This window comes from Carassius carassius, chromosome 37 (genome assembly GCF_963082965.1).
Source record: "Carassius carassius chromosome 37, fCarCar2.1, whole genome shotgun sequence".
NCBI classification, from domain to species: Eukaryota; Metazoa; Chordata; class Actinopteri; order Cypriniformes; family Cyprinidae; genus Carassius; species Carassius carassius.
Window position 1 is genome coordinate 241,340 of NC_081791.1, and position 27,038 is coordinate 268,377.

General features: G+C 48.7%; 6 non-coding genes and 2 pseudogenes across 6 annotated transcripts; all 8 read right to left on the reverse strand.

The window, feature by feature from the left end:
• Window positions 1-1,117: 1,117 nt before the first annotated feature.
• Window positions 1,118-1,281, reverse strand: LOC132118702 (U1 spliceosomal RNA). Its single transcript, XR_009425930.1, has one exon. It is a non-coding gene; the product is annotated as a U1 spliceosomal RNA (small nuclear RNA).
• Window positions 1,282-1,632: 351 nt separating this feature from the next.
• Window positions 1,633-1,807, reverse strand: LOC132118824 (U2 spliceosomal RNA; annotated as a pseudogene).
• Window positions 1,808-12,606: 10,799 nt separating this feature from the next.
• LOC132118703 (U1 spliceosomal RNA) lies at window positions 12,607-12,770 on the reverse strand. Its single transcript, XR_009425931.1, has one exon. It is a non-coding gene; the product is annotated as a U1 spliceosomal RNA (small nuclear RNA).
• A 352-nt stretch (window positions 12,771-13,122) lies between these two features.
• On the reverse strand, window positions 13,123-13,313 carry LOC132118782 (U2 spliceosomal RNA). Its single transcript, XR_009426003.1, has one exon. It is a non-coding gene; the product is annotated as a U2 spliceosomal RNA (small nuclear RNA).
• Window positions 13,314-15,372: 2,059 nt separating this feature from the next.
• LOC132118704 (U1 spliceosomal RNA) lies at window positions 15,373-15,536 on the reverse strand. The gene has a single exon (XR_009425932.1). It is a non-coding gene; the product is annotated as a U1 spliceosomal RNA (small nuclear RNA).
• Window positions 15,537-15,887: 351 nt separating this feature from the next.
• On the reverse strand, window positions 15,888-16,064 carry LOC132118849 (U2 spliceosomal RNA; annotated as a pseudogene).
• A 7,594-nt stretch (window positions 16,065-23,658) lies between these two features.
• Window positions 23,659-23,822, reverse strand: LOC132118720 (U1 spliceosomal RNA). Its single transcript, XR_009425948.1, has one exon. It is a non-coding gene; the product is annotated as a U1 spliceosomal RNA (small nuclear RNA).
• A 352-nt stretch (window positions 23,823-24,174) lies between these two features.
• LOC132118784 (U2 spliceosomal RNA) lies at window positions 24,175-24,365 on the reverse strand. Its single transcript, XR_009426004.1, has one exon. It is a non-coding gene; the product is annotated as a U2 spliceosomal RNA (small nuclear RNA).
• Between the last annotated feature and the right edge of the window lie 2,673 nt (window positions 24,366-27,038).

Sequence of the window (27,038 nt, forward strand, 5' to 3'; positions counted from 1 at the left end):
AGTCCCACCCAGATCAGCACAGAATGCTTCTCTGGAGTCTGACTGTCAATAATCATCCAAAAAAAGTGGAAATTTCCATTCACCTTGGCGAGGGGACCTCAAAACGTGCCAAGGTGGTGTGGCCGAGGTGGCTCAAATGGCTATAACTCCAGGAAGGAGTGAGATCCCTTCACCCAAATCAGCACACCTGTGCAGGGGTTCAGTCAGCGTTCAGGTGTAAAAGGGCGCTGCGACAGGCCACTAGGTGGCGCTGTAAGCGGAAAAATAAGAAAATTGAAATGTAAAAGGACCATCAAACAAAGATGGAAACACCTGAAACGCTGTGTGATGGTAGTACCCTCCCCCGTCTGCAACGTCACCAGGCCTCGCCCCGATCGGCCTGACGCTGGCTCTGCGGCGACAGAGAGTACGGCATCGCTCGTAACTCCCAAACGGTTCGTCGCAGAGCCACATGCCTTATGTCATCGGAATCCTTGGCTCGAGCCGAACGAGATGCAGGTCTCAGATTGGCTCGTCGCTCTGACGAAATTTTCGGGTATTTGGGATTTTGTCGAAAACCTTCTTTTGCAAACTAGCGGCAGGTATTTAGCCCAGTCCCATCCAGATCAGCACAGAATGCTTCTCTGGAGTCTGACTGTCAATAATCATCCAAAAAAAGTGGAAATTTCCATTCACCTTGGCGAGGGGACCTCAAAACGTGCCAAGGTGGTGTGGCCGAGGTGGCTCAAATGGCTATAACTCCAGGAAGGAGTGAGATCCCTTCACCCAAATCGGCACACCTGTGCAGGGGCTCAGTCAGCGGTCAGGTGTAAAAGGGCGCTGCGACAGGCCACTAGGTGGCGCTGTAAGCGGAAAAGAACTAATATGATTTGAAAAAGCACAACGAAAAACAAACATGGAGACAGCTACAGCTAGGCTGCAGTCAATCCAATCGACTTGCAAAGTGAGGTCTGTGCAAAATTCGAACTAAACCACACACCAGGGACCGATATTTCAAGAGCGTAAGTGATTTTGTTTCATGAGCTCAAAACACATACCCAGCATGTGGCAGGGCTCATCATTCTGAAACTAAAGAGTAACTGAGATAGATCTTTCTGTTTTGTTTCACCAGTTAATTCAGGGGAGAGCGCGAACGCAGTCCCCCACTACCATAAATTATGCAGTCGAGATTCCCACATTTGGGGAATTCGCAGGGGTCAGCATGGCCGTAGTGCAATGGACAAGCCTCGCCCTGGGTGAACCGCCTTCTTGATCATGGTGTCTCCCCTGCCAGGTAAGTATGAAGACCCAGGCGGCCAGCCAGAGGTACAATTTGCGTCTCTACCATCCTCACCAACGGTTAGCCCTCCGTAAACCCCAACAAAGGAAGGATGTGCGACTTCCATTACTGGCCTGGAAACTGCTTCCCAACGCTGGTTTTAGTTGACTCCCTTTAACCAAACACACCGAATTCGATACATCACCTCGTCAGTGAAAGACTCCGAGACCTCAGGTGGGAGCATCGTTAGTGGAAGAGTCCAACACCTCAGGGGGTGCCTCAGAAGAGAGTCCGCAATAAACCACAGGACCTGCAAAGGCAGACCTCATTACTTGCACTGCTATTCGTCACAATAAATGGCATTCCCGAAAACGGGAAAGCACACCGTTCCTGGAGACACTGCAATACCAGGCCGATGCGTGGAATGGACGGAGCAAGCCCCGGCTCCAGCTCCGTGATCTAAAAATCCATTTAATATGTAGTCCCCGGATGGGGGACGTATCAGATATTAAACTGATAAGAACAGATTTTTTCTTTCGAAAAAGTTTTATTGTCACTATTTACATTTTTTCCATTTGCATTTTTACTTTCACACACATTTTTTTTCTTCAAGCACACATTAAAACAAGCCATATAATATATAATAAATACACATGGTAAAATGAAAGAAACAATCATTGTTAAAAAAAAAAAAAAATTGATTAAACCACAGTGTTTTGCTTGTTTTTAAAAGTCCATATTTGAGGTGTGTTTAAAAGGTGCGATCGGTTTCAAAAGTAAAATACAAATTTAAAAAAGCAAACAAGCCTCATATGCATGTTAATAAAACCAATTTCATTAATAAAACACAATAAAAACCAATTTATAGGATAAAAACCAAATAAAAAAAAACATCTGTTGTGCAAGACCGGGGGTGAGTCCTTATCAAGTCGGTCTTCACCCCACTCTCCAGAACAGGGACATGAGATGCTGCTTTACAGGCTCAGCGGAGATCCCCTCTCCTCCGGCCCGCTGGCCCGCTGTTCCCGTAGCCAGAATGGTGAGGGTGCATCTACGGGCAGCCAGGGTCGGTGCCTGCCGGGACCCTCTCTGTGCGGCCCCGGCCCCCCCGTCCGAATATCGTCGTCCGGTACCCCTGCAGCATTGATGTTACCTTTAGCTCGCATGCATGGAGGGTTACCGTAACGCGTTTCCCCACCAGCAGGTTTCTGGTGGCCCAGATGGCATCCTTGATGACGTTGAGGGTGAGCCAGAGCGAGGTGAATTCCTGTGCTGTCATGTCCTTCAAGCCCCGGCCCACCCCAAGGATGGCGAGCTGGTACCCGAACTGGGCCCCACCTGCTGGTAGGCACGGGAAATACAAGGGGCCGGTCTTGGCCCACAGGTCCCGCGCAGCACCGCACTCCCAGAGTAGGTGGTGGACGGTCTCCGGGGAATTGCAGCCGGACCGAGGGCAGATGGGGTTTTTGGCCATGCCTCTGGAGTGCATAACCGCCCTGACCGGGAGGATCTCATGAGCCACCATCCATGATAAATCCTTGTGCCTGTTCTGGAGAGCGGGGTGAGCAGCGTTCCTCCAAACTTGTTTGGCCTCACCTAGTGTGAGGCCTGGAACTGGACTCACCGGTTCCCGGTCCTGCACAACAGAAATGAGAGACTTGTGTTTAGTTAAAATGGTGACATCTTCACTCTCTAAAAGATATTTCTTTAAAAATTTTTTTATAAAACTGTACTCTTTAGGCAAGTTAAAAGACACTGGGGTTTTCAAGTCTACTGGTAAAATTTTCAATGTTCTTAGGTAAGACCCCATCCAAAATCGCACCATTGCAGCCGTCTTGTTTTCTTTGGATGGGGTCATGGCATAACTAATGTGCAGGGCGGTGAAGCGGCTGCCTAAAAACAGGTGGGGGTCTGGGAGGCCTTTTCCACCGTTCTCTGGCCTTTTCTTGATGGTCTCCCTCTTCAGGCGCTCCCACTTGGACCCCCACAGGAAATAAAACACCGCCCTCTCCAGTCTCACCAGGAACCGCCGAGGGGGGCTAAAAACAGAACAGACAAGTAAAATCAGAGGTAAAATCACAGATTTAAAAATTAAAATTTTACCTTCAATTGTCAACTGTCTTAGTCCCCAAAACCCCAGTCTTTTCCTAGCTTTCCCTAGCAAGTCAGTCCAGTTGTCTCGTCCACCTCCGTCTTTATCAAATTTAACGCCTAAAATCTTAAAATCATTGTCTTTAAAAACCAAATCAAGTCCTCCTGTGTCCGCGTCTCCCCACGGCCCGAAGAGCTGGGCCTCGGACTTGTTTCTATTGAGTTTGGCGCCCGAGGCCCGACCGTACCAGTCAGTCAAGTCCAGTGCTCTTCGTATGGATAAAAGGTCCGTGGCTAAAAGAGTTACGTCGTCCATGTATAAAGCACAGGTCGCCGTCAGTCCACCCGTCCCAGGAACGTCCAGTCCTTTGATCCATTTGTCCCTTCTCAAGATCTGTGCCAGTGGCTCAATGCAAGCCACATACAGAAGAGGAGATAAAGGACAACCCTGACGGACACCACTGTGTATGTTCACAGCTTTGGAAAGATGCCCATTTATTAGAATTTTGCTGACTATTCCCTTGTACAGCAGTCCCACCCAGGCTATAAACCTCTCTGGAAACCCCATTTTATCCAGTACCTGGAAGAGGTACTGGTGCGAGACTCGATCAAATGCTTTTTCAAAATCTAAATTTAGGACTACTAGCCGAATATTTCTGTCTCTCGCGTAACAGATGGCGTCTCTAATCAGCACTAGGTTGTCTGTTATCTTTCTTCCGGGCACAGCAGAAGCTTGATCCGGGTGGATCACGTCCTCTAAAACAGTCGACATGCGTGTCGCTAAAATCTTACTAAAAAGTTTACCATCGAAATTTAAAAGCGTGATTGGTCTCCAATTTTTTAAGTCAGTCCTGTCCCCTTTTTTGTACAGTAAAGACACTATCCCTATCCTAAAACTGTCGGGTAGTCTGTCAAGAGTCTCAAAGTTGTTAAAAACAGCCAATAATTCATGTGCTAAAATATCCCAAAAAGTAAGATAAAACTCTAGGGGAAGTCCATCTGCTCCTGGGGACTTCCCCTTTTTAAAACCTTTAAGAGCTTTATGTAATTCTAAAATATTAAAATCTTGGGATAAAAACTTATTTTGGCCATTAACATTCTTGACTAAAAAATGTAAAACTTCCCTTGCCGTATCGTCGTGTACATCTTTTTTACAATACAAATCCTCATAAAATCCCTCTACATTTTTTAAAATCTCTTCTGTTGTGTTTGCATCCCTCCCTCCTACCTTAACACTGGTTATTGCCCCTCCCCTTGTTATTATCTTTTTAAAAAAGTAACTTGTACACTTTTCACCTTCCTCTATTTCTCTTTCTTTGCTTCTTAAAATAACACCTTTACTTTGGATACGAGATAAAACTGACATTTCTTTTTTTACATCTGTTATTTCTTGGCTAAAATCAAAACCATTATTTAAAAGATTAAAATATCTTTGTAATCTTTTTTGCAACCCCATCATGCATCTCTTTTCCCTATTCTTTTTATCTTTCCCTACCTTCCTAAAAAACTGTCTTGTCCGGTCCTTTACCATTTCCCACCACTGTGCACGTGTCTCATAAAAGTCTTGGAGGGTCTGCCATTGGCTGAACTGCTCCCTATATTCTCTAACCACTTCTTCATCCACCAATAGGGAACAGTTCAGCTTCCACATCCCTCCTCCTACCGTCACACCCGGGGAAAGTGAAAGGGTGCAAGACAGCATCATGTGATCAGAAAAAAAGAGAGGGGTCAATGTTGCATCGGTTGGCGGGCAGTCCCTTGTAAAAACATAGTCAATTCGAGAGGCTCTGGCGCCATCACCACTGAACCAGGTGAAGCCCTCCTCTCTTTGATGCAGTTGTTTAAAACAGTCAACTAACTTAAAATCCTTGACTAAATTTTGTAATAAAACCGATGTCTTATCGACCTTAAAATCTTCTCCTACTCTCTTCCTATCTGTTTTTGATAAAACACAGTTAAAATCCCCTGCTACTATTAGGGGAGCCCTGCCTAACATGTGGGGCTGCAGGTCTTCTAAAAGCTCATACCTGTCATTTTTTTCTGTAAAACCATACACGTTAAGAACCTTAAAATCTCTCCCTAAAAAAGTCAGGTTTGCTAAAAGAGCCCGCCCTTCCCTCACCAAAGTGCTATCCTTCACCGTGATGTTTGAATTTTTTATTAAAATAGCGACACCATCATTCTTGTTGAAGTTAGAGCCACTCCATATTGAGGGCCCCATGGTCCACATCTCCTCCAACTTCCTGTGGTTACTTAAAAAGGGCAGAGCACACTCTTGCAGTAAAAACAAATCTGACTTAAAAGACTTTAAAAGGGATAAAATGCTCTGTGCTCGCAAGGTGGACCTCACACTTCTTACATTTATGGTAGAGATAGTGAGGGCCATGAGCAGTATGGTTAAAACAGTATGAGACATTTAAACAGAAGACTAAAAGACTACAAAAATATGCTTAAAATCATGTTTTATCTTGTTTCACCTGCTCTTCCTTTCTCCCAGATGAACTGGGGCCCGGAGAGCAGGTGCTCGACACATCGGGTGCTACAGAGAAACCCTCTTGTAACTCCCTAGGCGACGATGTTCTTAGCTTGATGTGCAAAAAGGAAACCTCATTTGGGGATTCTAGGGGCCACATACGTTTTTGATCTTCCAAATCGGAACTATCAAGCCGCTGTGCTGCCCTAGCTTTTTTCTCCTCTGTTTCCACCAGAGGAGATCCCGCAGGTCTTTTTTGCACTTGAGCATTTGGGAGTGAACACTCAAATTCACTCCCACTGGATTCCTGCACCAAATCTGACACCGTTTCTAGGGAAGAGCTTGTTTCTTCCTCGCTCACTTCTCCTTCCGTGACTTTTTCCAGTTCAATATCTGACTCCGCCCCTGTGGCCGCCCCACTTCCTCCTTCCTGCCCAATCCCTGAGGCCGGCTGGGGATTTGAAATTCCCGCCAAAACCTCAGGGACAGCCTCCTCTTTCCTTTGTTCATTCGTTTGTTGCCCATGTGGGGCGGCCATTTTGAGCTTGTTGGCAAAACTTTTAGGGCAGTCTCTGTAGAGATGGTTTGTTTCTCCACAAAGATTACACCGTCTGCCATTGGTACAATCATCAAAACTGTGACCAATTTCTCTACACTTCCCACATATTAACTCTTGGCATGCTTCAGCGAGATGACCAAACCTGCAACACTTCCTGCAGAGTTTGGGCATTCCTTGATAATGTATGTAGCCTCTGTTCTCTCCGAGCACAATCATGGAAGGCAGATGTTTCAGGCCCTGGTAGCCCCCAGCGTCTTCCCATTGTTTAATGGGAATTCGCCAGGAGCATGTCCAAATGCCATCTTCATCCAACACTTTGACAGGCTGGCCTCGAACAGTGCAAAATCTACCCAACCAAACACAAATATCATCTCCAGTCACTGTTTCATTGAACATCCTGACAATCACAGTTTTAAGTGTGTTATCCGAAAGTTTCTCGACAGTGAACATGGAGAACTGGGCTTTAACTGAATCAAACCTTTGCCAAAAGTCATTAAGCAGGGAAGCGGTTTTAAAACTGACATCAAATCCTTTGTTCAAGGGCAGAGTCATCAAACAATTCAGGTCGTCAGATCTAAAAGCTAAGGTCTTTTGGATCAGCTTCCTTGAAAAGTCCATACGGGACATTCCAAGGAGCTTCCCCTCAACCTGCCTGAATAAAAAACGCACGCTGTGGTGCCTCCGCACGCCGGCACGGGCAGCCGACATGATGGAGGCACCAACAGCCTTAAAACTTAAAACAACAATAAATACAACAATAAATAACCAAATAAATAATTAAAAGACCTTACCTTAAAACTTGTTGGAGCCCGAAGCAGCAGAATTCAATGTACCTCTCGAAGTTGTGTGACTCAAGATATAAAAAGATCTCAAGTCAGGAAACCTCCAAGAGGCGATCGCAGTCTCAACCGTCCGACAAGATACGTGATCTTAGCCAAAAGGCCGAGAAGCGATGTTGATTTGATGCAGCGGGGAAGAAGCCGGACACGACGATGCCCATCTCGGCTTTGGTAAGTCTGGGAGACCTGAAACGCTGTGTGATGGTAGTACCCTCCCCCGTCTGCAACGTCACCGGGCCTCGCCCCGATCGGCCTGACGCTGGCTCTGCGGCGACAGAGAGTACGGCATCGCTCGTAACTCCCAAACGGTTCGTCGCAAAGCCACGTGCTTTATGTCATCGGAATCCTTGGCTCGAGCCGAACGAGATGCAGGTCTCAGATTGGCTCGTCGCTCTGACGAAATTTTCGGGTATTTGGGATTTTGTCGAAAACCTTCTTTTGCAAACTAGCGGCAGGTATTTGGCCCAGTCCCGCCCAGATCAGCACAGAATGCTTCTCTGGAGTCTGACTGTCAATAATCATCCAAAAAAAGTGGAAATTCCATTCACCTTGGCGAGGGGACCTCAAAACGTGCCAAGGTGGTGTGGCCGAGGTGGCTCAAATGGCTATAACTCCAGGAAGGAGTGAGATCCCTTCACCCAAATCGGCACACCTGTGCAGGGGCTCAGTCAGCGGTCAGGTGTAAAAGGGCGCTGCGACAGGCCACTAGGTGGCGCTGTAAGCGGAAAAATAAGAAAATTGAAATGTAAAAGGACCATCAAACAAAGATGGAAACACCTGAAACGCTGTGTGATGGTAGTACCCTCCCCCGTCTGCAACGTCACCAGGCCTCGCCCCGATCGGCCTGACGCTGGCTCTGCGGCGACAGAGAGTACGGCATCGCTCGTAACTCCCAAACGGTTCGTCGCAGAGCCACGTGCCTTATGTCATCGGAATCCTTGGCTCGAGCCGAACGAGATGCAGGTCTCAGATTGGCTCGTCGCTCTGACGAAATTTTCGGGTATTTGGGATTTTGTCGAAAACCTTCTTTTGCAAACTAGCGGCAGGTATTTGGCCCAGTCCCACCCAGATCAGCACAGAATGCTTCTCTGGAGTCTGACTGTCAATAATCATCCAAAAAAAGTGGAAATTTCCATTCACCTTGGCGAGGGGACCTCAAAATGTGCCAAGGTGGTGTGGCCGAGGTGGCTCAAATGGCTATAACTCCAGGAAGGAGTGAGATCCCTTCACCCAAATCGGCACACCTGTGCAGGGGCTCAGTCAGCGGTCAGGTGTAAAAGGGCGCTGCGACAGGCCACTAGGTGGCACTGTAAGCGGAAAAATAAGAAAAATGAAATGTAAAAGGACCATCAAACAAAGATGGAAACACCTGAAACGCTGTGTGATGGTAGTACCCTCCCCCGTCTGCAACGTCACCGGGCCTCGCCCCGATCGGCCTGACGCTGGCTCTGCAGCGACAGAGAGTACGGCATCGCTCGTAACTCCCAAACGGTTCGTCGCAAAGCCACGTGCCTTATGTCATCGGAATCCTTGGCTCGAGCCGAACGAGATGCAGGTCTCAGATTGGCTCGTCGCTCTGACGAAATTTTCGGGTATTTGGGATTTTGTCGAAAACCTTCTTTTGCAAACTAGCGGCAGGTATTTGGCCCAGTCCCACCCAGATCAGCACAGAATGCTTCTCTGGAGTCTGACTGTCAATAATCATCCAAAAAAAGTGGAAATTTCCATTCACCTTGGCGAGGGGACCTCAAAACGTGCCAAGGTGGTGTGGCCGAGGTGGCTCAAATGGCTATAACTCCAGGAAGGAGTGAGATCCCTTCACCCAAATCGGCACACCTGTGCAGGGGCTCAGTCAGCGGTCAGGTGTAAAAGGGCGCTGCGACAGGCCACTAGGTGGCGCTGTAAGCGGAAAAATAAGAAAATTGAAATGTAAAAGGACCATCAAACAAAGATGGAAACACCTGAAACGCTGTGTGATGGTAGTACCCTCCCCCGTCTGCAACGTCACTGGGCCTCGCCCCGATCGGCCTGACGCTGGCTCTGCGGCGACAGAGAGTACGGCATCGCTCGTAACTCCCAAACGGTTCGTCGCAGAGCCACGTGCCTTATGTCATCGGAATCCTTGGCTCGAGCCGAACGAGATGCAGGTCTCAGATTGGCTCGTCGCTCTGACGAAATTTTCGGGTATTTGGGATTTTGTCGAAAACCTTCTTTTGCAAACTAGCGGCAGGTATTTGGCCCAGTCCCACCCAGATCAGCACAGAATGCTTCTCTGTAGTCTGACTGTCAATAATCATCCAAAAAAAGTGGAAATTTCCATTCACCTTGGCGAGGGGACCTCAAAACGTGCCAAGGTGGTGTGGCCGAGGTGGCTAAAATGGCTATAACTCCAGGAAGGAGTGAGATCCCTTCACCCAAATCGGCACACCTGTGCAGGGGCTCAGTCAGCGGTCAGGTGTAAAAGGGCGCTGCGACAGGCCACTAGGTGGCGCTGTAAGCGGAAAAATAAGAAAATTGAAATGTAAAAGGACCATCAAACAAAGATGGAAACACCTGAAACGCTGTGTGATGGTAGTACCCTCCCCCGTCTGCAACGTCACCGGGCCTCGCCCCGATCGGCCTGACGCTGGCTCTGCGGCGACAGAGAGTACGGCATCGCTCGTAACTCCCAAACGGTTCGTCGCAGAGCCACGTGCCTTATGCCTAGGTGTAAAAGGGCGCTGCGACAGGCCACTAGGTGGCGCTGTAAGCGGAAAAATAAGAAAATTGAAATGTAAAAGGACCATCAAACAAAGATGGAAACACCTGAAACGCTGTGTGATGGTAGTACCCTCCCCCGTCTGCAACGTCACCGGGCCTCGCCCCGATCGGCCTGACGCTGGCTCTGCGGCGACAGAGAGTACGGCATCGCTCGTAACTCCCAAACGGTTCGTCGCAGAGCCACGTGCCTTATGTCATCGGAATCCTTGGCTCGAGCCGAACGAGATGCAGGTCTCAGATTGGCTCGTCGCTCTGACGAAATTTTCGGATATTTGGGATTTTGTCGAAAACCTTCTTTTGCAAACTAGCGGCAGGTATTTGGCCCAGTCCCACCCAGATCAGCACAGAATGCTTCTCTGGAGTCTGACTGTCAATAATCATCCAAAAAAAGTGGAAATTTCCATTCACCTTGGCGAGGGGACCTCAAAACGTGCCAAGGTGGTGTGGCCGAGGTGGCTCAAATGGCTATAACTCCAGGAAGGAGTGAGATCCCTTCACCCAAATCAGCACACCTGTGCAGGGGCTCAGTCAGCGTTCAGGTGTAAAAGGGCGCTGCGACAGGCCACTAGGTGGCGCTGTAAGCGGAAAAATAAGAAAATTGAAATGTAAAAGGACCATCAAACAAAGATGGAAACACCTGAAACGCTGTGTGATGGTAGTACCCTCCCCTGTCTGCAACGTCACCGGGCCTCGCCCCGATCGGCCTGACGCTGGCTCTGCGGCGACAGAGAGTACGGCATCGCTCGTAACTCCCAAACGGTTCGTCGCAGAGCCACGTGCCTTATGTCATCAGAATCCTTGGCTCGAGCCGAACGAGATGCAGGTCTCAGATTGGCTTGTCGCTCTGACGAAATTTTCGGGTATTTGGGATTTTGTCGAAAACCTTCTTTTGCAAACTAGCGGCAGGTATTTGGCCCAGTCCCACCCAGATCAGCACAGAATGCTTCTCTGGAGTCTGACTGTCAATAATCATCCAAAAAAAGTGGAAATTTCCATTCACCTTGGCGAGGGGACCTCAAAACGTGCCAAGGTGGTGTGGCCGAGGTGGCTCAAATGGCTATAACTCCAGGAAGGAGTGAGATCCCTTCACCCAAATTGGCACACCTGTGCAGGGGCTCAGTCAGCGGTCAGGTGTAAAAGGGCGCTGCGACAGGCCACTAGGTGGCGCTGTAAGCGGAAAAATAAGAAAATTGAAATGTAAAAGGACCATCAAACAAAGATGGAAACACCTGAAATGCTGTGTGATGGTAGTACCCTCCCCCGTCTGCAACGTCACCGGGCCTCGCCCCGATCGGCCTGACGCTGGCTCTGCGGCGACAGAGAGTACGGCATCGCTCGTAACTCCCAAACGGTTCGTCGCAGAGCCACGTGCCTTATGTCATCGGAATCCTTGGCTCGAGCCGAACGAGACGCAGGTCTCAGATTGGCTCGTCGCTCTGACGAAATTTTCGGGTATTTGGGATTTTGTCGAAAACCTTCTTTTGCAAACTAGCGGCAGGTATTTGGCCCAGTCCCACCCAGATCAGCACAGAATGCTTCTCTGGAGTCTGACTGTCAATAATCATCCAAAAAAAGTGGAAATTTCCATTCACCTTGGCGAGGGGACCTCAAAACGTGCCAAGGTGGTGTGGCCGAGGTGGCTCAAATGGCTATAACTCCAGGAAGGAGTGAGATCCCTTCACCCAAATTGGCACACCTGTGCAGGGGCTCAGTCAGCGGTCAGGTGTAAAAGGGCGCTGCGACAGGCCACTAGGTGGCGCTGTAAGCGGAAAAATAAGAAAATTGAAATGTAAAAGGACCATCAAACAAAGATGGAAACACCTGAAATGCTGTGTGATGGTAGTACCCTCCCCCGTCTGCAACGTCACCGGGCCTCGCCCCGATCGGCCTGACGCTGGCTCTGCGGCGACAGAGAGTACGGCATCGCTCGTAACTCCCAAACGGTTCGTCGCAGAGCCACGTGCCTTATGTCATCGGAATCCTTGGCTCGAGCCGAACGAGACGCAGGTCTCAGATTGGCTCGTCGCTCTGACGAAATTTTCGGGTATTTGGGATTTTGTCGAAAACCTTCTTTTGCAAACTAGCGGCAGGTATTTGGCCCAGTCCCACCCAGATCAGCACAGAATGCTTCTCTGGAGTCTGACTGTCAATAATCATCCAAAAAAAGTGGAAATTTCCATTCACCTTGGCGAGGGGACCTCAAAACGTGCCAAGGTGGTGTGGCCGAGGTGGCTCAAATGGCTATAACTCCAGGAAGGAGTGAGATCCCTTCACCCAAATCGGCACACCTGTGCAGGGGCTCAGTCAGCGGTCAGGTGTAAAAGGGCGCTGCGACAGGCCACTAGGTGGCGCTGTAAGCGGAAAAGAACTAATATGATTTGAAAAAGCACAACGAAAAACAAACATGGAGACAGCTACAGCTAGGCTGCAGTCAATCCAATTGACTTGCAAAGTGAGGTCTGTGCAAAATTCGAACTAAACCACACACCAGGGACCGATATTTCAAGAGCGTAAGTGATTTTGTTTCATGAGCTCAAAACACATACCCAGCATGTGGCAGGGCTCATCATTCTGAAACTAAAGAGTAACTGAGATAGATCTTTCTGCTTTGTTTCACCAGTTAATTCAGGGGAGAGCGCGAACGCAGTCCCCCACTACCATAAATTATGCAGTCGAGATTCCCACATTTGGGGAATTCGCAGGGGTCAGCATGGCCGTAGTGCAATGGACAAGCCTCGCCCTGGGTGAACCGCCTTCTTGATCATGGTGTCTCCCCTGCCAGGTAAGTATGAAGACCCAGGCGGCCAGCCAGAGGTACAATTTGCGTCTCTACCATCCTCACCAATGGTTAGCCCTCCGTAAACCCCAACAAAGGAAGGATGGGCGACTTCCATTACTGGCCTGGAAACTGCTTCCCAACGCTGGTTTTAGTTGACTCCCTTTAACCAAACACACCGAATTCGATACATCACCTCGTCAGTGAAAGACTCCGAGACCTCAGGTGGGAGCATCGTTAGTGGAAGAGTCCAACACCTCAGGGGGGTGCCTCAGAAGAGAGTCCGCAATAAACCACAGGACCTGCAAAGGCAGACCTCATTACTTGCACTGCTATTCGTCACAATAAATGGCATTCCCGAAAACGGGAAAGCACACCGTTCCTGGAGACACTGCAATACCAGGCCGATGCGTGGAATGGACGGAGCAAGCCCCGGCTCCAGCTCCGTGATCTAAAAATCCATTTAATATGTAGTCCCCGGATGGGGGACGTATCAGATATTAAACTGATAAGAACAGATACTACACTTGATCTTAGCCAAAAGGCCGAGAAGCGATGTTGATTTGATGCAGCGGGGAAGAAGCCGGACACGACGATGCCCATCTCGGCTTTGGTAAGTCTGGGAGACCTGAAACGCTGTGTGATGGTAGTACCCTCCCCCGTCTGCAACGTCACCGGGCCTCGCCCCGATCGGCCTGACGCTGGCTCTGCGGCGACAGAGAGTACGGCATCGCTCGTAACTCCCAAACGGTTCGTCGCAGAGCCACGTGCCTTATGTCATCGGAATCCTTGGCTCGAGCCGAACGAGATGCAGGTCTCAGATTGGCTCGTCGCTCTGACGAAATTTTCGGGTATTTGGGATTTTGTCAAAAACCTTCTTTTGCAAACTAGCGGCAGGTATTTGGCCCAGTCCCACCCAGATCAGCACAGAATGCTTCTCTGGAGTCTGACTGTCAATAATCATCCAAAAAAAGTGGAAATTTCCATTCACCTTGGCGAGGGGACCTCAAAACGTGCCAAGGTGGTGTGGCCGAGGTTGCTCAAATGGCTATAACTCCAGGAAGGAGTGAGATCCCTTCACCCAAATCGGCACACCTGTGCAGGGGCTCAGTCAGCGGTCAGGTGTAAAAGGGGGCTGCGACAGGCCACTAGGTGGCACTGTAAGCGGAAAAATAAGAAAAATGAAATGTAAAAGGACCATCAAACAAAGATGGAAACACCTGAAACGCTGTGTGATGGTAGTACCCTCCCCCGTCTGCAACGTCACCGGGCCTCGCCCCGATCGGCCTGACGCTGGCTCTGCGGCGACAGAGAGTACGGCATCGCTCGTAACTCCCAAACGGTTCGTCGCAAAGCCACGTGCTTTATGTCATCGGAATCCTTGGCTCGAGCCGAACGAGATGCAGGTCTCAGATTGGCTCGTCGCTCTGACGAAATTTTCGGGTATTTGGGATTTTGTCGAAAACCTTCTTTTGCAAACTAGCGGCAGGTATTTGGCCCAGTCCCGCCCAGATCAGCACAGAATGCTTCTCTGGAGTCTGACTGTCAATAATCATCCAAAAAAAGTAGAAATTCCATTCACCTTGGCGAGGGGACCTCAAAACGTGCCAAGGTGGTGTGGCCGAGGTGGCTCAAATGGCTATAACTCCAGGAAGGAGTGAGATCCCTTCACCCAAATCGGCACACCTGTGCAGGGGCTCAGTCAGCGGTCAGGTGTAAAAGGGCGCTGCGACAGGCCACTAGGTGGCGCTGTAAGCGGAAAAATAAGAAAAATGAAATGTAAAAGGACCATCAAACAAAGATGGAAACACCTGAAACGCTGTGTGATGGTAGTACCCTCCCCCGTCTGCAACGTCACCGGGCCTCGCCCCGATCGGCCTGACGCTGGCTCTGCGGCGACAGAGAGTACGGCATCGCTCGTAACTCCCAAACGGTTCGTCGCAGAGCCACGTGCCTCATGTCATCGGAATCCTTGGCTCGAGCCGAACGAGATGCAGTTCTCAGATTGGCTCGTCGCTCTGACGAAATTTTCGGGTATTTGGGATTTTGTCGAAAACCTTCTTTTGCAAACTAGCGGCAGGTATTTGGCCCAGTCCCACCCAGATCAGCACAGAATGCTTCTCTGGAGTCTGACTGTCAATAATCATCCAAAAAAAGTGGAAATTTCCATTTACCTTGGCGAGGGGACCTCAAAACGTGCCAAGGTGGTGTGGCCGAGGTGGCTCAAATGGCTATAACTCCAGGAAGGAGTGAGATCCCTTCACCCAAATCGGCACACCTGTGCAGGGGCTCAGTCAGCGGTCAGGTGTAAAAGGGCGCTGCGACAGGCCACTAGGTGGCGCTGTAAGCGGAAAAGACCTAATATGATTTGAAAAAGCACAACGAAAAACAAACATGGAGACAGCTACAGCTAGGCTGCAGTCAATCCAATCGACTTGCAAAGTGAGGTCTGTGCAAAATTCGAACTAAACCACACACCAGGGACCGATATTTCAAGAGCGTAAGTGATTTTGTTTCATGAGCTCAAAACACATACCCAGCATGTGGCAGGGCTCATCATTCTGAAACTAAAGAGTAACTGAGATAGATCTTTCTGCTTTGTTTCACCAGTTAATTCAGGGGAGAGCGCGAACGCAGTCCCCCACTACCATAAATTATGCAGTCGAGATTCCCACATTTGGGGAATTCGCAGGGGTCAGCATGGCCGTAGTGCAATGGACAAGCCTCGCCCTGGGTGAACCGCCTTCTTGATCATGGTGTCTCCCCTGCCAGGTAAGTATGAAGACCCAGGCGGCCAGCCAGAGGTACAATTTGCGTCTCTACCATCCTCACCAACGGTTAGCCCTCCGTAAACCCCAACAAAGGAAGGATGGGCGACTTCCATTACTGGCCTGGAAACTGCTTCCCAACGCTGGTTTTAGTTGACTCCCTTTAACCAAACACACCGAATTCGATACATCACCTCATCAGTGAAAGACTCCGAGACCTCAGGTGGGAGCATCGTTAGTGGAAGAGTCCAACACCTCAGGGGGTGCCTCAGAAGAGAGTCCGCAATAAACCACAGGACCTGCAAAGGCAGACCTCATTACTTGCACTGCTATTCGTCACAATAAATGGCATTCCCGAAAACGGGAAAGCACACCGTTCCTGGAGACACTGCAATACCAGGCCGATGCGTGGAATGGACGGAGCAAGCCCCGGCTCAAGCTCCGTGATCTAAAAATCCATTTAATATGTAGTCCCCGGATGGGGGACGTATCAGATATTAAACTGATAAGAACAGATTTTTTTTCTTTCGAAAAAGTTTTATTGTCACCATTTACATTTTTTTCCATTTGCATTTTTACTTTCACACACATTTTTTTTTTTTTTTTTTTTCAAGCACACATTAAAACAAGCCATATAATATATAATAAATACACATGGTAAAATGAAAGAAACCATCATTGTTAAAAAAAATTGATTAAACCACAGTGTTTTGCTTGTTTTTAAAAGTCCATATTTGAGGTGTGTTTAAAAGGTGCGATCGGTTTCAAAAGTAAAATACAAATTTAAAAAAGCAAACAAGCCTCATATGCATGTTAATAAAACCAATTTCATTAATAAAACACAATAAAAACCAATTTATAGGATAAAAACCAAATAAAAAAAAAAAAACATCTGTTGTGCAAGACCGGGGGTGAGTCCTTATCAAGTCGGTCTTCACCCCACTCTCCAGAACAGGGACATGAGATGCTGCTTTACAGGCTCAGCGGAGATCCCCTCTCCTCCGGCCCGCTGGCCCGCTGTTCCCGTAGCCAGAATGGTGAGGGTGCATCTACGGGCAGCCAGGGTCGGTGCCTGCCGGGACCCTCTCTGTGCGGCCCCGGCCCCCCCGTCCGAATATCGTCGTCCGGTACCCCTGCAGCATTGATGTTACCTTTAGCTCGCATGCATGGAGGGTTACCGTAACGCGTTTCCCCACCAGCAGGTTTCTGGTGGCCCAGATGGCATCCTTGATGACGTTGAGGGTGAGCCAGAGCGAGGTGAATTCCTGTGCTGTCATGTCCTTCAAGCCCCGGCCCACCCCAAGGATGGCGAGCTGGTACCCGAACTGGGCCCCACCTGCTGGTAGGCACGGGAAATACAAGGGGCCGGTCTTGGCCCACAGGTCCCGCGCAGCACCGCACTCCCAGAGTAGGTGGTGGACGGTCTCCGGGGAATTGCAGCCGGACCGAGGGCAGATGGGGTTTTTGGCCATGCCTCTGGAGTGCATAACCGCCCTGACCGGGAGGATCTCATGAGCCACCATCCATGATAAATCCTTGTGCCTGTTCTGGAGAGCGGGGTGAGCAGCGTTCCTCCAAACTTGTTTGGCCTCACCTAGTGTGAGGCCTGGAACTGGACTCACCGGTTCCCGGTCCTGCACAACAGAAATGAGAGACTTGTGTTTAGTTAAAATGGTGACATCTTCACTCTCTAAAAGATATTTCTTTAAAAATTTTTTTATAAAACTGTACTCTTTAGGCAAGTTAAAAGACACTGGGGTTTTCAAGTCTACTGGTAAAATTTTCAATGTTCTTAGGTAAGACCCCATCCAAAATCGCACCATTGCAGCCGTCTTGTTTTCTTTGGATGGGGTCATGGCATAACTAATGTGCAGGGCGGTGAAGCGGCTGCCTAAAAACAGGTGGGGGTCTGGGAGGCCTTTTCCACCGTTCTCTGGCCTTTTCTTGATGGTCTCCCTCTTCAGGCGCTCCCACTTGGACCCCCACAGGAAATAAAACACCGCCCTCTCCAGTCTCACCAGGAACCGCCGAGGGGGGCTAAAAACAGAACAGACAAGTAAAATCAGAGGTAAAATCACAGATTTAAAAATTAAAATTTTACCTTCAATTGTCAACTGTCTTAGTCCCCAAAACCCCAGTCTTTTCCTAGCTTTCCCTAGCAAGTCAGTCCAGTTGTCTCGTCCACCTCCGTCTTTATCAAATTTAACGCCTAAAATCCTAAAATCATTGTCTTTAAAAACCAAATCAAGTCCTCCTGTGTCCGCGTCTCCCCACGGCCCGAAGAGCTGGGCCTCGGACTTGTTTCTATTGAGTTTGGCGCCCGAGGCCCGACCGTACCAGTCAGTCAAGTCCAGTGCTCTTCGTATGGATAAAAGGTCCGTGGCTAAAAGAGTTACGTCGTCCATGTATAAAGCACAGGTCGCCGTCAGTCCACCCGTCCCAGGAACGTCCAGTCCTTTGATCCATTTGTCCCTTCTCAAGATCTGTGCCAGTGGCTCAATGCAAGCCACATACAGAAGAGGAGATAAAGGACATCCCTGACGGACACCACTGTGTATGTTCACAGCTTTGGAAAGATGCCCATTTATTAGAATTTTGCTGACTATTCCCTTGTACAGCAGTCCCACCCAGGCTATAAACCTCTCTGGAAACCCCATTTTATCCAGTACCTGGAAGAGGTACTGGTGCGAGACTCGATCAAATGCTTTTTCAAAATCTAAATTTAGGACTACTAGCCGAATATTTCTGTCTCTCGCGTAACAGATGGCGTCTCTAATCAGCACTAGGTTGTCTGTTATCTTTCTTCCGGGCACAGCAGAAGCTTGATCCGGGTGGATCACGTCCTCTAAAACAGTCGACATGCGTGTCGCTAAAATCTTACTAAAAAGTTTACCATCGAAATTTAAAAGCGTGATTGGTCTCCAATTTTTTAAGTCAGTCCTGTCCCCTTTTTTGTACAGTAAAGACACTATCCCTATCCTAAAACTGTCGGGTAGTCTGTCAAGAGTCTCAAAGTTGTTAAAAACAGCCAATAATTCATGTGCTAAAATATCCCAAAAAGTAAGATAAAACTCTAGGGGAAGTCCATCTGCTCCTGGGGACTTCCCCTTTTTAAAACCTTTAAGAGCTTTATGTAATTCTAAAATATTAAAATCTTGGGATAAAAACTTATTTTGGCCATTAACATTCTTGACTAAAAAATTTAAAACTTCCCTTGCCGTATCGTCGTGTACATCTTTTTTACAATACAAATCCTCATAAAATCCCTCTACATTTTTTAAAATCTCTTCTGTTGTGTTTGCATCCCTCCCTCCTACCTTAACACTGGTTATTGCCCCTCCCCTTGTTATTATCTTTTTAAAAAAGTAACTTGTACACTTTTCACCTTCCTCTATTTCTCTTTCTTTGCTTCTTAAAATAACACCTTTACTTTGGATACGAGATAAAACTGACATTTCTTTTTTTACATCTGTTATTTCTTGGCTAAAATCAAAACCATTATTTAAAAGATTAAAATATCTTTGTAATCTTTTTTGCAACCCCATCATGCATCTCTTTTCCCTATTCTTTTTATCTTTCCCTACCTTCCTAAAAAACTGTCTTGTCCGGTCCTTTACCATTTCCCACCACTGTGCACGTGTCTCATAAAAGTCTTGGAGGGTCTGCCATTGGCTGAACTGCTCCCTATATTCTCTAACCACTTCTTCATCCACCAATAGGGAACAGTTCAGCTTCCACATCCCTCCTCCTACCGTCACACCCGGGGAAAGTGAAAGGGTGCAAGACAGCATCATGTGATCAGAAAAAAAGAGAGGGGTCAATGTTGCATCGGTTGGCGGGCAGTCCCTTGTAAAAACATAGTCAATTCGAGAGGCTCTGGCGCCATCACCACTGAACCAGGTGAAGCCCTCCTCTCTTTGATGCAGTTGTTTAAAACAGTCAACTAACTTAAAATCCTTGACTAAATTTTGTAATAAAACCGATGTCTTATCGACCTTAAAATCTTCTCCTACTCTCTTCCTATCTGTTTTTGATAAAACACAGTTAAAATCCCCTGCTACTATTAGGGGAGCCCTGCCTAACATGTGGGGCTGCAGGTCTTCTAAAAGCTCATACCTGTCATTTTTTTCTGTAAAACCATACACGTTAAGAACCTTAAAATCTCTCCCTAAAAAAGTCAGGTTTGCTAAAAGAGCCCGCCCTTCCCTCACCACAGTGCTATCCTTCACCGTGATGTTTGAATTTTTTATTAAAATAGCGACACCATCATTCTTGTTGAAGTTAGAGCCACTCCATATTGAGGGCCCCATGGTCCACATCTCCTCCAACTTCCTGTGGTTACTTAAAAAGGGCAGAGCACACTCTTGCAGTAAAAACAAATCTGACTTAAAAGACTTTAAAAGGGATAAAATGCTCTGTGCTCGCAAGGTGGACCTCACACTTCTTACATTTATGGTAGAGATAGTGAGGGCCATGAGCAGTATGGTTAAAACAGTATGAGACATTTAAACAGAAGACTAAAAGACTACAAAAATATGCTTAAAATCATGTTTTATCTTGTTTCACCTGCTCTTCCTTTCTCCCAGATGAACTGGGGCCCGGAGAGCAGGTGCTCGACACATCGGGTGCTACAGAGAAACCCTCTTGTAACTCCCTAGGCGACGATGTTCTTAGCTTGATGTGCAAAAAGGAAACCTCATTTGGGGATTCTAGGGGCCACATACGTTCTTGATCTTCCAAATCGGAACTATCAAGCCGCTGTGCTGCCCTAGCTTTTTTCTCCTCTGTTTCCACCAGAGGAGATCCCGCAGGTCTTTTTTGCACTTGAGCATTTGGGAGTGAACACTCAAATTCACTCCCACTGGATTCCTGCACCAAATCTGACACCGTTTCTAGGGAAGAGCTTGTTTCTTCCTCGCTCACTTCTCCTTCCGTGACTTTTTCCAGTTCAATATCTGACTCCGCCCCTGTGGCCGCCCCACTTCCTCCTTCCTGCCCAATCCCTGAGGCCGGCTGGGGATTTGAAATTCCCGCCAAAACCTCAGGGACCGCCTCCTCTTTCCTTTGTTCATTCGTTTGTTGCCCATGTGGGGCGGCCATTTTGAGCTTGTTGGCAAAACTTTTAGGGCAGTCTCTGTAGAGATGGTTTGTTTCTCCACAAAGATTACACCGTCTGCCATTGGTACAATCATCAAAACTGTGACCAATTTCTCTACACTTCCCACATATTAACTCTTGGCATGCTTCAGCGAGATGACCAAACCTGCAACACTTCCTGCAGAGTTTGGGCATTCCTTGATAATGTATGTAGCCTCTGTTCTCTCCGAGCACAATCATGGAAGGCAGATGTTTCAGGCCCTGGTAGCCCACAGCGTCTTCCCATTGTTTAATGGGAATTCGCCAGGAGCATGTCCAAATGCCATCTTCATCCAACACTTTGACAGGCTGGCCTCGAACAGTGCAAAATCTACCCAACCAAACACAAATATCATCTCCAGTCACTGTTTCATTGAACATCCTGACAATCACAGTTTTAAGTGTGTTATCCGAAAGTTTCTCGACAGTGAACATGGAGAACTGGGCTTTAACTGAATCAAACCTTTGCCAAAAGTCATTAAGCAGGGAAGCGGTTTTAAAACTGACATCAAATCCTTTGTTCAAGGGCAGAGTCATCAAACAATTCAGGTCGTCAGATCTAAAAGCTAAGGTCTTTTGGATCAGCTTCCTTGAAAAGTCCATACGGGACATTCCAAGGAGCTTCCCCTCAACCTGCCTGAATAAAAAACGCACGCTGTGGTGCCTCCGCACGCCGGCACGGGCAGCCGACATGATGGAGGCACCAACAGCCTTAAAACTTAAAACAACAATAAATACAACAATAAATAACCAAATAAATAATTAAAAGACCTTACCTTAAAACTTGTTGGAGCCCGAAGCAGCAGAATTCAATGTACCTCTCGAAGTTGTGTGACTCAAGATATAAAAAGATCTCAAGTCAGGAAACCTCCAAGAGGCGATCGCAGTCTCAACCGTCCGACAAGATACGTGATCTTAGCCAAAAGGCCGAGAAGCGGTGTTGATTTGATGCAGCGGGGAAGAAGCCGGACACGACGATGCCCATCTCGGCTTTGGTAAGTCTGGGAGACCTGAAACGCTGTGTGATGGTAGTACCCTCCCCCGTCTGCAACGTCACCGGGCCTCGCCCCGATCGGCCTGACGCTGGCTCTGCGGCGACAGAGAGTACGGCATCGCTCGTAACTCCCAAACGGTTCGTCGCAAAGCCACGTGCTTTATGTCATCGGAATCCTTGGCTCGAGCCGAACGAGATGCAGGTCTCAGATTGGCTCGTCGCTCTGACGAAATTTTCGGGTATTTGGGATTTTGTCGAAAACCTTCTTTTGCAAACTAGCGGCAGGTATTTGGCCCAGTCCCGCCCAGATCAGCACAGAATGCTTCTCTGGAGTCTGACTGTCAATAATCATCCAAAAAAAGTGGAAATTCCATTCACCTTGGCGAGGGGACCTCAAAACGTGCCAAGGTGGTGTGGCCGAGGTGGCTCAAATGGCTATAACTCCAGGAAGGAGTGAGATCCCTTCACCCAAATCGGCACACCTGTGCAGGGGCTCAGTCAGCGGTCAGGTGTAAAAGGGCGCTGCGACAGGCCACTAGGTGGCGCTGTAAGCGGAAAAATAAGAAAATTGAAATGTAAAAGGACCATCAAACAAAGATGGAAACACCTGAAACGCTGTGTGATGGTAGTACCCTCCCCCGTCTGCAACGTCACCGGGCCTCGCCCCGATCGGCCTGACGCTGGCTCTGCGGCGACAGAGAGTACGGCATCGCTCGTAACTCCCAAACGGTTCGTCGCAGAGCCACGTGCCTTATGTCATCGGAATCCTTGGCTCGAGCCGAACGAGATGCAGGTCTCAGATTGGCTCGTCGCTCTGACTAAATTTTCGGGTATTTGGGATTTTGTCGAAAACCTTCTTTTGCAAACTAGCGGCAGGTATTTGGCCCAGTCCCACCCAGATCAGCACAGAATGCTTCTCTGGAGTCTGACTGTCAATAATCATCCAAAAAAAGTGGAAATTTCCATTCACCTTGGCGAGGGGACCTCAAAACGTGCCAAGGTGGTGTGGCCGAGGTGGCTCAAATGGCTATAACTCCAGGAAGGAGTGAGATCCCTTCACCCAAATCGGCACACCTGTGCAGGGGCTCAGTCAGCGGTCAGGTGTAAAAGGGCGCTGCGACAGGCCACTAGGTGGCGCTGTAAGCGGAAAAATAAGAAAAATGAAATGTAAAAGGACCATCAAACAAAGATGGAAACACCTGAAACGCTGTGTGATGGTAGTACCCTCCCCCGTCTGCAACGTCACCGGGCCTCGCCCCGATCGGCCTGACGCTGGCTCTGCAGCGACAGAGAGTACGGCATCGCTCGTAACTCCCAAACGGTTCGTCGCAAAGCCACGTGCCTTATGTCATCGGAATCCTTGGCTCGAGCCGAACGAGATGCAGGTCTCAGATTGGCTCGTCGCTCTGATGAAATTTTCGGGTATTTGGGATTTTGTCGAAAACCTTCTTTTGCAAACTAGCGGCAGGTATTTGGCCCAGTCCCACCCAGATCAGCACAGAATGCTTCTCTGGAGTCTGACTGTCAATAATCATCCAAAAAAAGTGGAAATTTCCATTCACCTTGGCGAGGGGACCTCAAAACGTGCCAAGGTGGTGTGGCCGAGGTGGCTCAAATGGCTATAACTCCAGGAAGGAGTGAGATCCCTTCACCCAAATCGGCACACCTGTGCAGGGGCTCAGTCAGCGGTCAGGTGTAAAAGGGCGCTGCGACAGGCCACTAGGTGGCGCTGTAAGCGGAAAAGACCTAATATGATTTGAAAAAGCACAACGAAAAACAAACATGGAGACAGCTACAGCTAGGCTGCAGTCAATCCAATCGACTTGCAAAGTGAGGTCTGTGCAAAATTCGAACTAAACCACACACCAGGGACCGATATTTCAAGAGCGTAAGTGATTTTGTTTCATGAGCTCAAAACACATACCCAGCATGTGGCAGGGCTCATCATTCTGAAACTAAAGAGTAACTGAGATAGATCTTTCTGCTTTGTTTCACCAGTTAATTCAGGGGAGAGCGCGAACGCATTCCCCCACTACCATAAATTATGCAGTCGAGATTCCCACATTTGGGGAATTCGCAGGGGTCAGCATGGCCGTAGTGCAATGGACAAGCCTCGCCCTGGGTGAACCGCCTTCTTGATCATGGTGTCTCCCCTGCCAGGTAAGTATGAAGACCCAGGCGGCCAGCCAGAGGTACAATTTGCGTCTCTACCATCCTCACCAACGGTTAGCCCTCCGTAAACCCCAACAAAGGAAGGATGGGCGACTTCCATTACTGGCCTGGAAACTGCTTCCCAACGCTGGTTTTAGTTGACTCCCTTTAACCAAACACACCGAATTCGATACATCACCTCGTCAGTGAAAGACTCCGAGACCTCAGGTGGGAGCATCGTTAGTGGAAGAGTCCAACACCTCAGGGGGGTGCCTCAGAAGAGAGTCCGCAATAAACCACAGGACCTGCAAAGGCAGACCTCATTACTTGCACTGCTATTCGTCACAATAAATGGCATTCCCGAAAACGGGAAAGCACACCGTTCCTGGAGACACTGCAATACCAGGCCGATGCGTGGAATGGACGGAGCAAGCCCCGGCTCCAGCTCCGTGATCTAAAAATCCATTTAATATGTAGTCCCCGGATGGGGGACGTATCAGATATTAAACTGATAAGAACAGATACTACACTTGATCTTAGCCAAAAGGCCGAGAAGCGATGTTGATTTGATGCAGCGGGGAAGAAGCCGGACACGACGATGCCCATCTCGGCTTTGGTAAGTCTGGGAGACCTGAAACGCTGTGTGATGGTAGTACCCTCCCCCGTCTGCAACGTCACCGGGCCTCGCCCCGATTGGCCTGACGCTGGCTCTGCGGCGACAGAGAGTACGGCATCGCTCGTAACTCCCAAACGGTTCGTCGCAAAGCCACGTGCTTTATGTCATCGGAATCCTTGGCTCGAGCCGAACGAGATGCAGGTCTCAGATTGGCTCGTCGCTCTGACGAAATTTTCGGGTATTTGGGATTTTGTCGAAAACCTTCTTTTGCAAACTAGCGGCAGGTATTTGGCCCAGTCCCGCCCAGATCAGCACAGAATGCTTCTCTGGAGTCTGACTGTCAATAATCATCCAAAAAAAGTGGAAATTCCATTCACCTTGGCGAGGGGACCTCAAAACGTGCCAAGGTGGTGTGGCCGAGGTGGCTCAAATGGCTATAACTCCAGGAAGGAGTGAGATCCCTTCACCCAAATCGGCACACCTGTGCAGGGGCTCAGTCAGCGGTCAGGTGTAAAAGGGCGCTGCGACAGGCCACTAGGTGGCGCTGTAAGCGGAAAAATAAGAAAAATGAAATGTAAAAGGACCATCAAACAAAGATGGAAACACCTGAAACGCTGTGTGATGGTAGTACCCTCCCCCGTCTGCAACGTCACCGGGCCTCGCCCCGATCGGCCTGACGCTGGCTCTGCGGCGACAGAGAGTACGGCATCGCTCGTAACTCCCAAACGGTTCGTCGCAAAGCCACGTGCCTTATGTCATCGGAATCCTTGGCTCGAGCCGAACGAGATGCAGGTCTCAGATTGGCTCGTCGCTCTGACGAAATTTTCGGGTATTTGGGATTTTGTCGAAAACCTTCTTTTGCAAACTAGCGGCAGGTATTTGGCCCAGTCCCACCCAGATCAGCACAGAATGCTTCTCTGGAGTCTGACTGTCAATAATCATCCAAAAAAAGTGGAAATTTCCATTCACCTTGGCGAGGGGACCTCAAAACGTGCCAAGGTGGTGTGGCCGAGGTGGCTCAAATGGCTATAACTCCAGGAAGGAGTGAGATCCCTTCACCCAAATCGGCACACCTGTGCAGGGGCTCAGTCAGCGGTCAGGTGTAAAAGGGCGCTGCGACAGGCCACTAGGTGGCGCTGTAAGCGGAAAAATAAAAAATTGAAATGTAAAAGGACCATCAAACAAAGATGGAAACACCTGAAACGCTGTGTGATGGTAGTACCCTCCCCCGTCTGCAACGTCACCGGGCCTCGCCCCGATCGGCCTGACGCTGGCTCTGCGGCGACAGAGAGTACGGCATCGCTCGTAACTCCCAAACGGTTCGTCGCAGAGCCACGTGCCTTATGTCATCGGAATCCTTGGCTCGAGCCGAACGAGACGCAGGTCTCAGATTGGCTCGTCGCTCTGACGAAATTTTCGGGTATTTGGGATTTTGTCGAAAACCTTCTTTTGCAAACTAGCGGCAGGTATTTGGCCCAGTCCCACCCAGATCAGCACAGAATGCTTCTCTGGAGTCTGACTGTCAATAATCATCCAAAAAAAGTGGAAATTTCCATTCACCTTGGCGAGGGGACCTCAAAACGTGCCAAGGTGGTGTGGCCGAGGTGGCTCAAATGGCTATAACTCCAGGAAGGAGTGAGATCCCTTCACCCAAATCGGCACACCTGTGCAGGGGCTCAGTCAGCGGTCAGGTGTAAAAGGGCGCTGCGACAGGCCACTAGGTGGCGCTGTAAGCGGAAAAATAAGAAAATTGAAATGTAAAAGGACCATCAAACAAAGATGGAAACACCTGAAACGCTGTGTGATGGTAGTACCCTCCCCCGTCTGCAACGTCACCGGGCCTCGCCCCGATCGGCCTGACGCTGGCTCTGCGGCGACAGAGAGTACGGCATCGCTCGTAACTCCCAAACGGTTCGTCGCAGAGCCACGTGCCTTATGTCATCGGAATCCTTGGCTCGAGCCGAACGAGATGAACTTTGTAGTCTTTTAAATAAAATGTTTTAGTTCCTTTTTAAGCTCATGCCTTTTTACCTAATTTATTCACCATGGCCCTCACAATTTCAACAATAAATGTAAGAAGTGTGAGGTCCATGGTCAGAGCACATACTATTTTATCCTTTTTAAAATCTCAAAAGTCAGATGTCTTTTTACTACAAGAGTGTGCCTTACCCTTTTTATCTAGTTACAGGAGGTGGGAGGAGCTATGGACGCCGGGACCCTCCATATGGAGCGGGTCCAACTTTAACAAAAATGATGGAGTGGCGATTTTAATAAATAACCCTCACATCCTGGTGAAGGGGAGCACGGTGGTAAGAGATGGGCGGCTATTTTAGCGAATATGACTTTTTTAGATAGAGATTTTAAGGTGTTAAATGTGTATGGTTTTACAGGTAAAAACGATAGGTATGAGCTTTTAGAGGAACTGCAGTCCCACATGCTGGGGAGGGTACCATTAGTGGTAGGGGGAGATTTTAACTGTGTTTTAGCCAAAACTGATAGGAAGAGGGTGGGGGCAGACTTTAGGTTTGATAAGACATCAGTTTTAATGCAAAGTTTAGTTAAGGATTTTAAATTAACTGACTGTTTTAAGACTTTGCATCCAAGAGAGGTGGGCTAC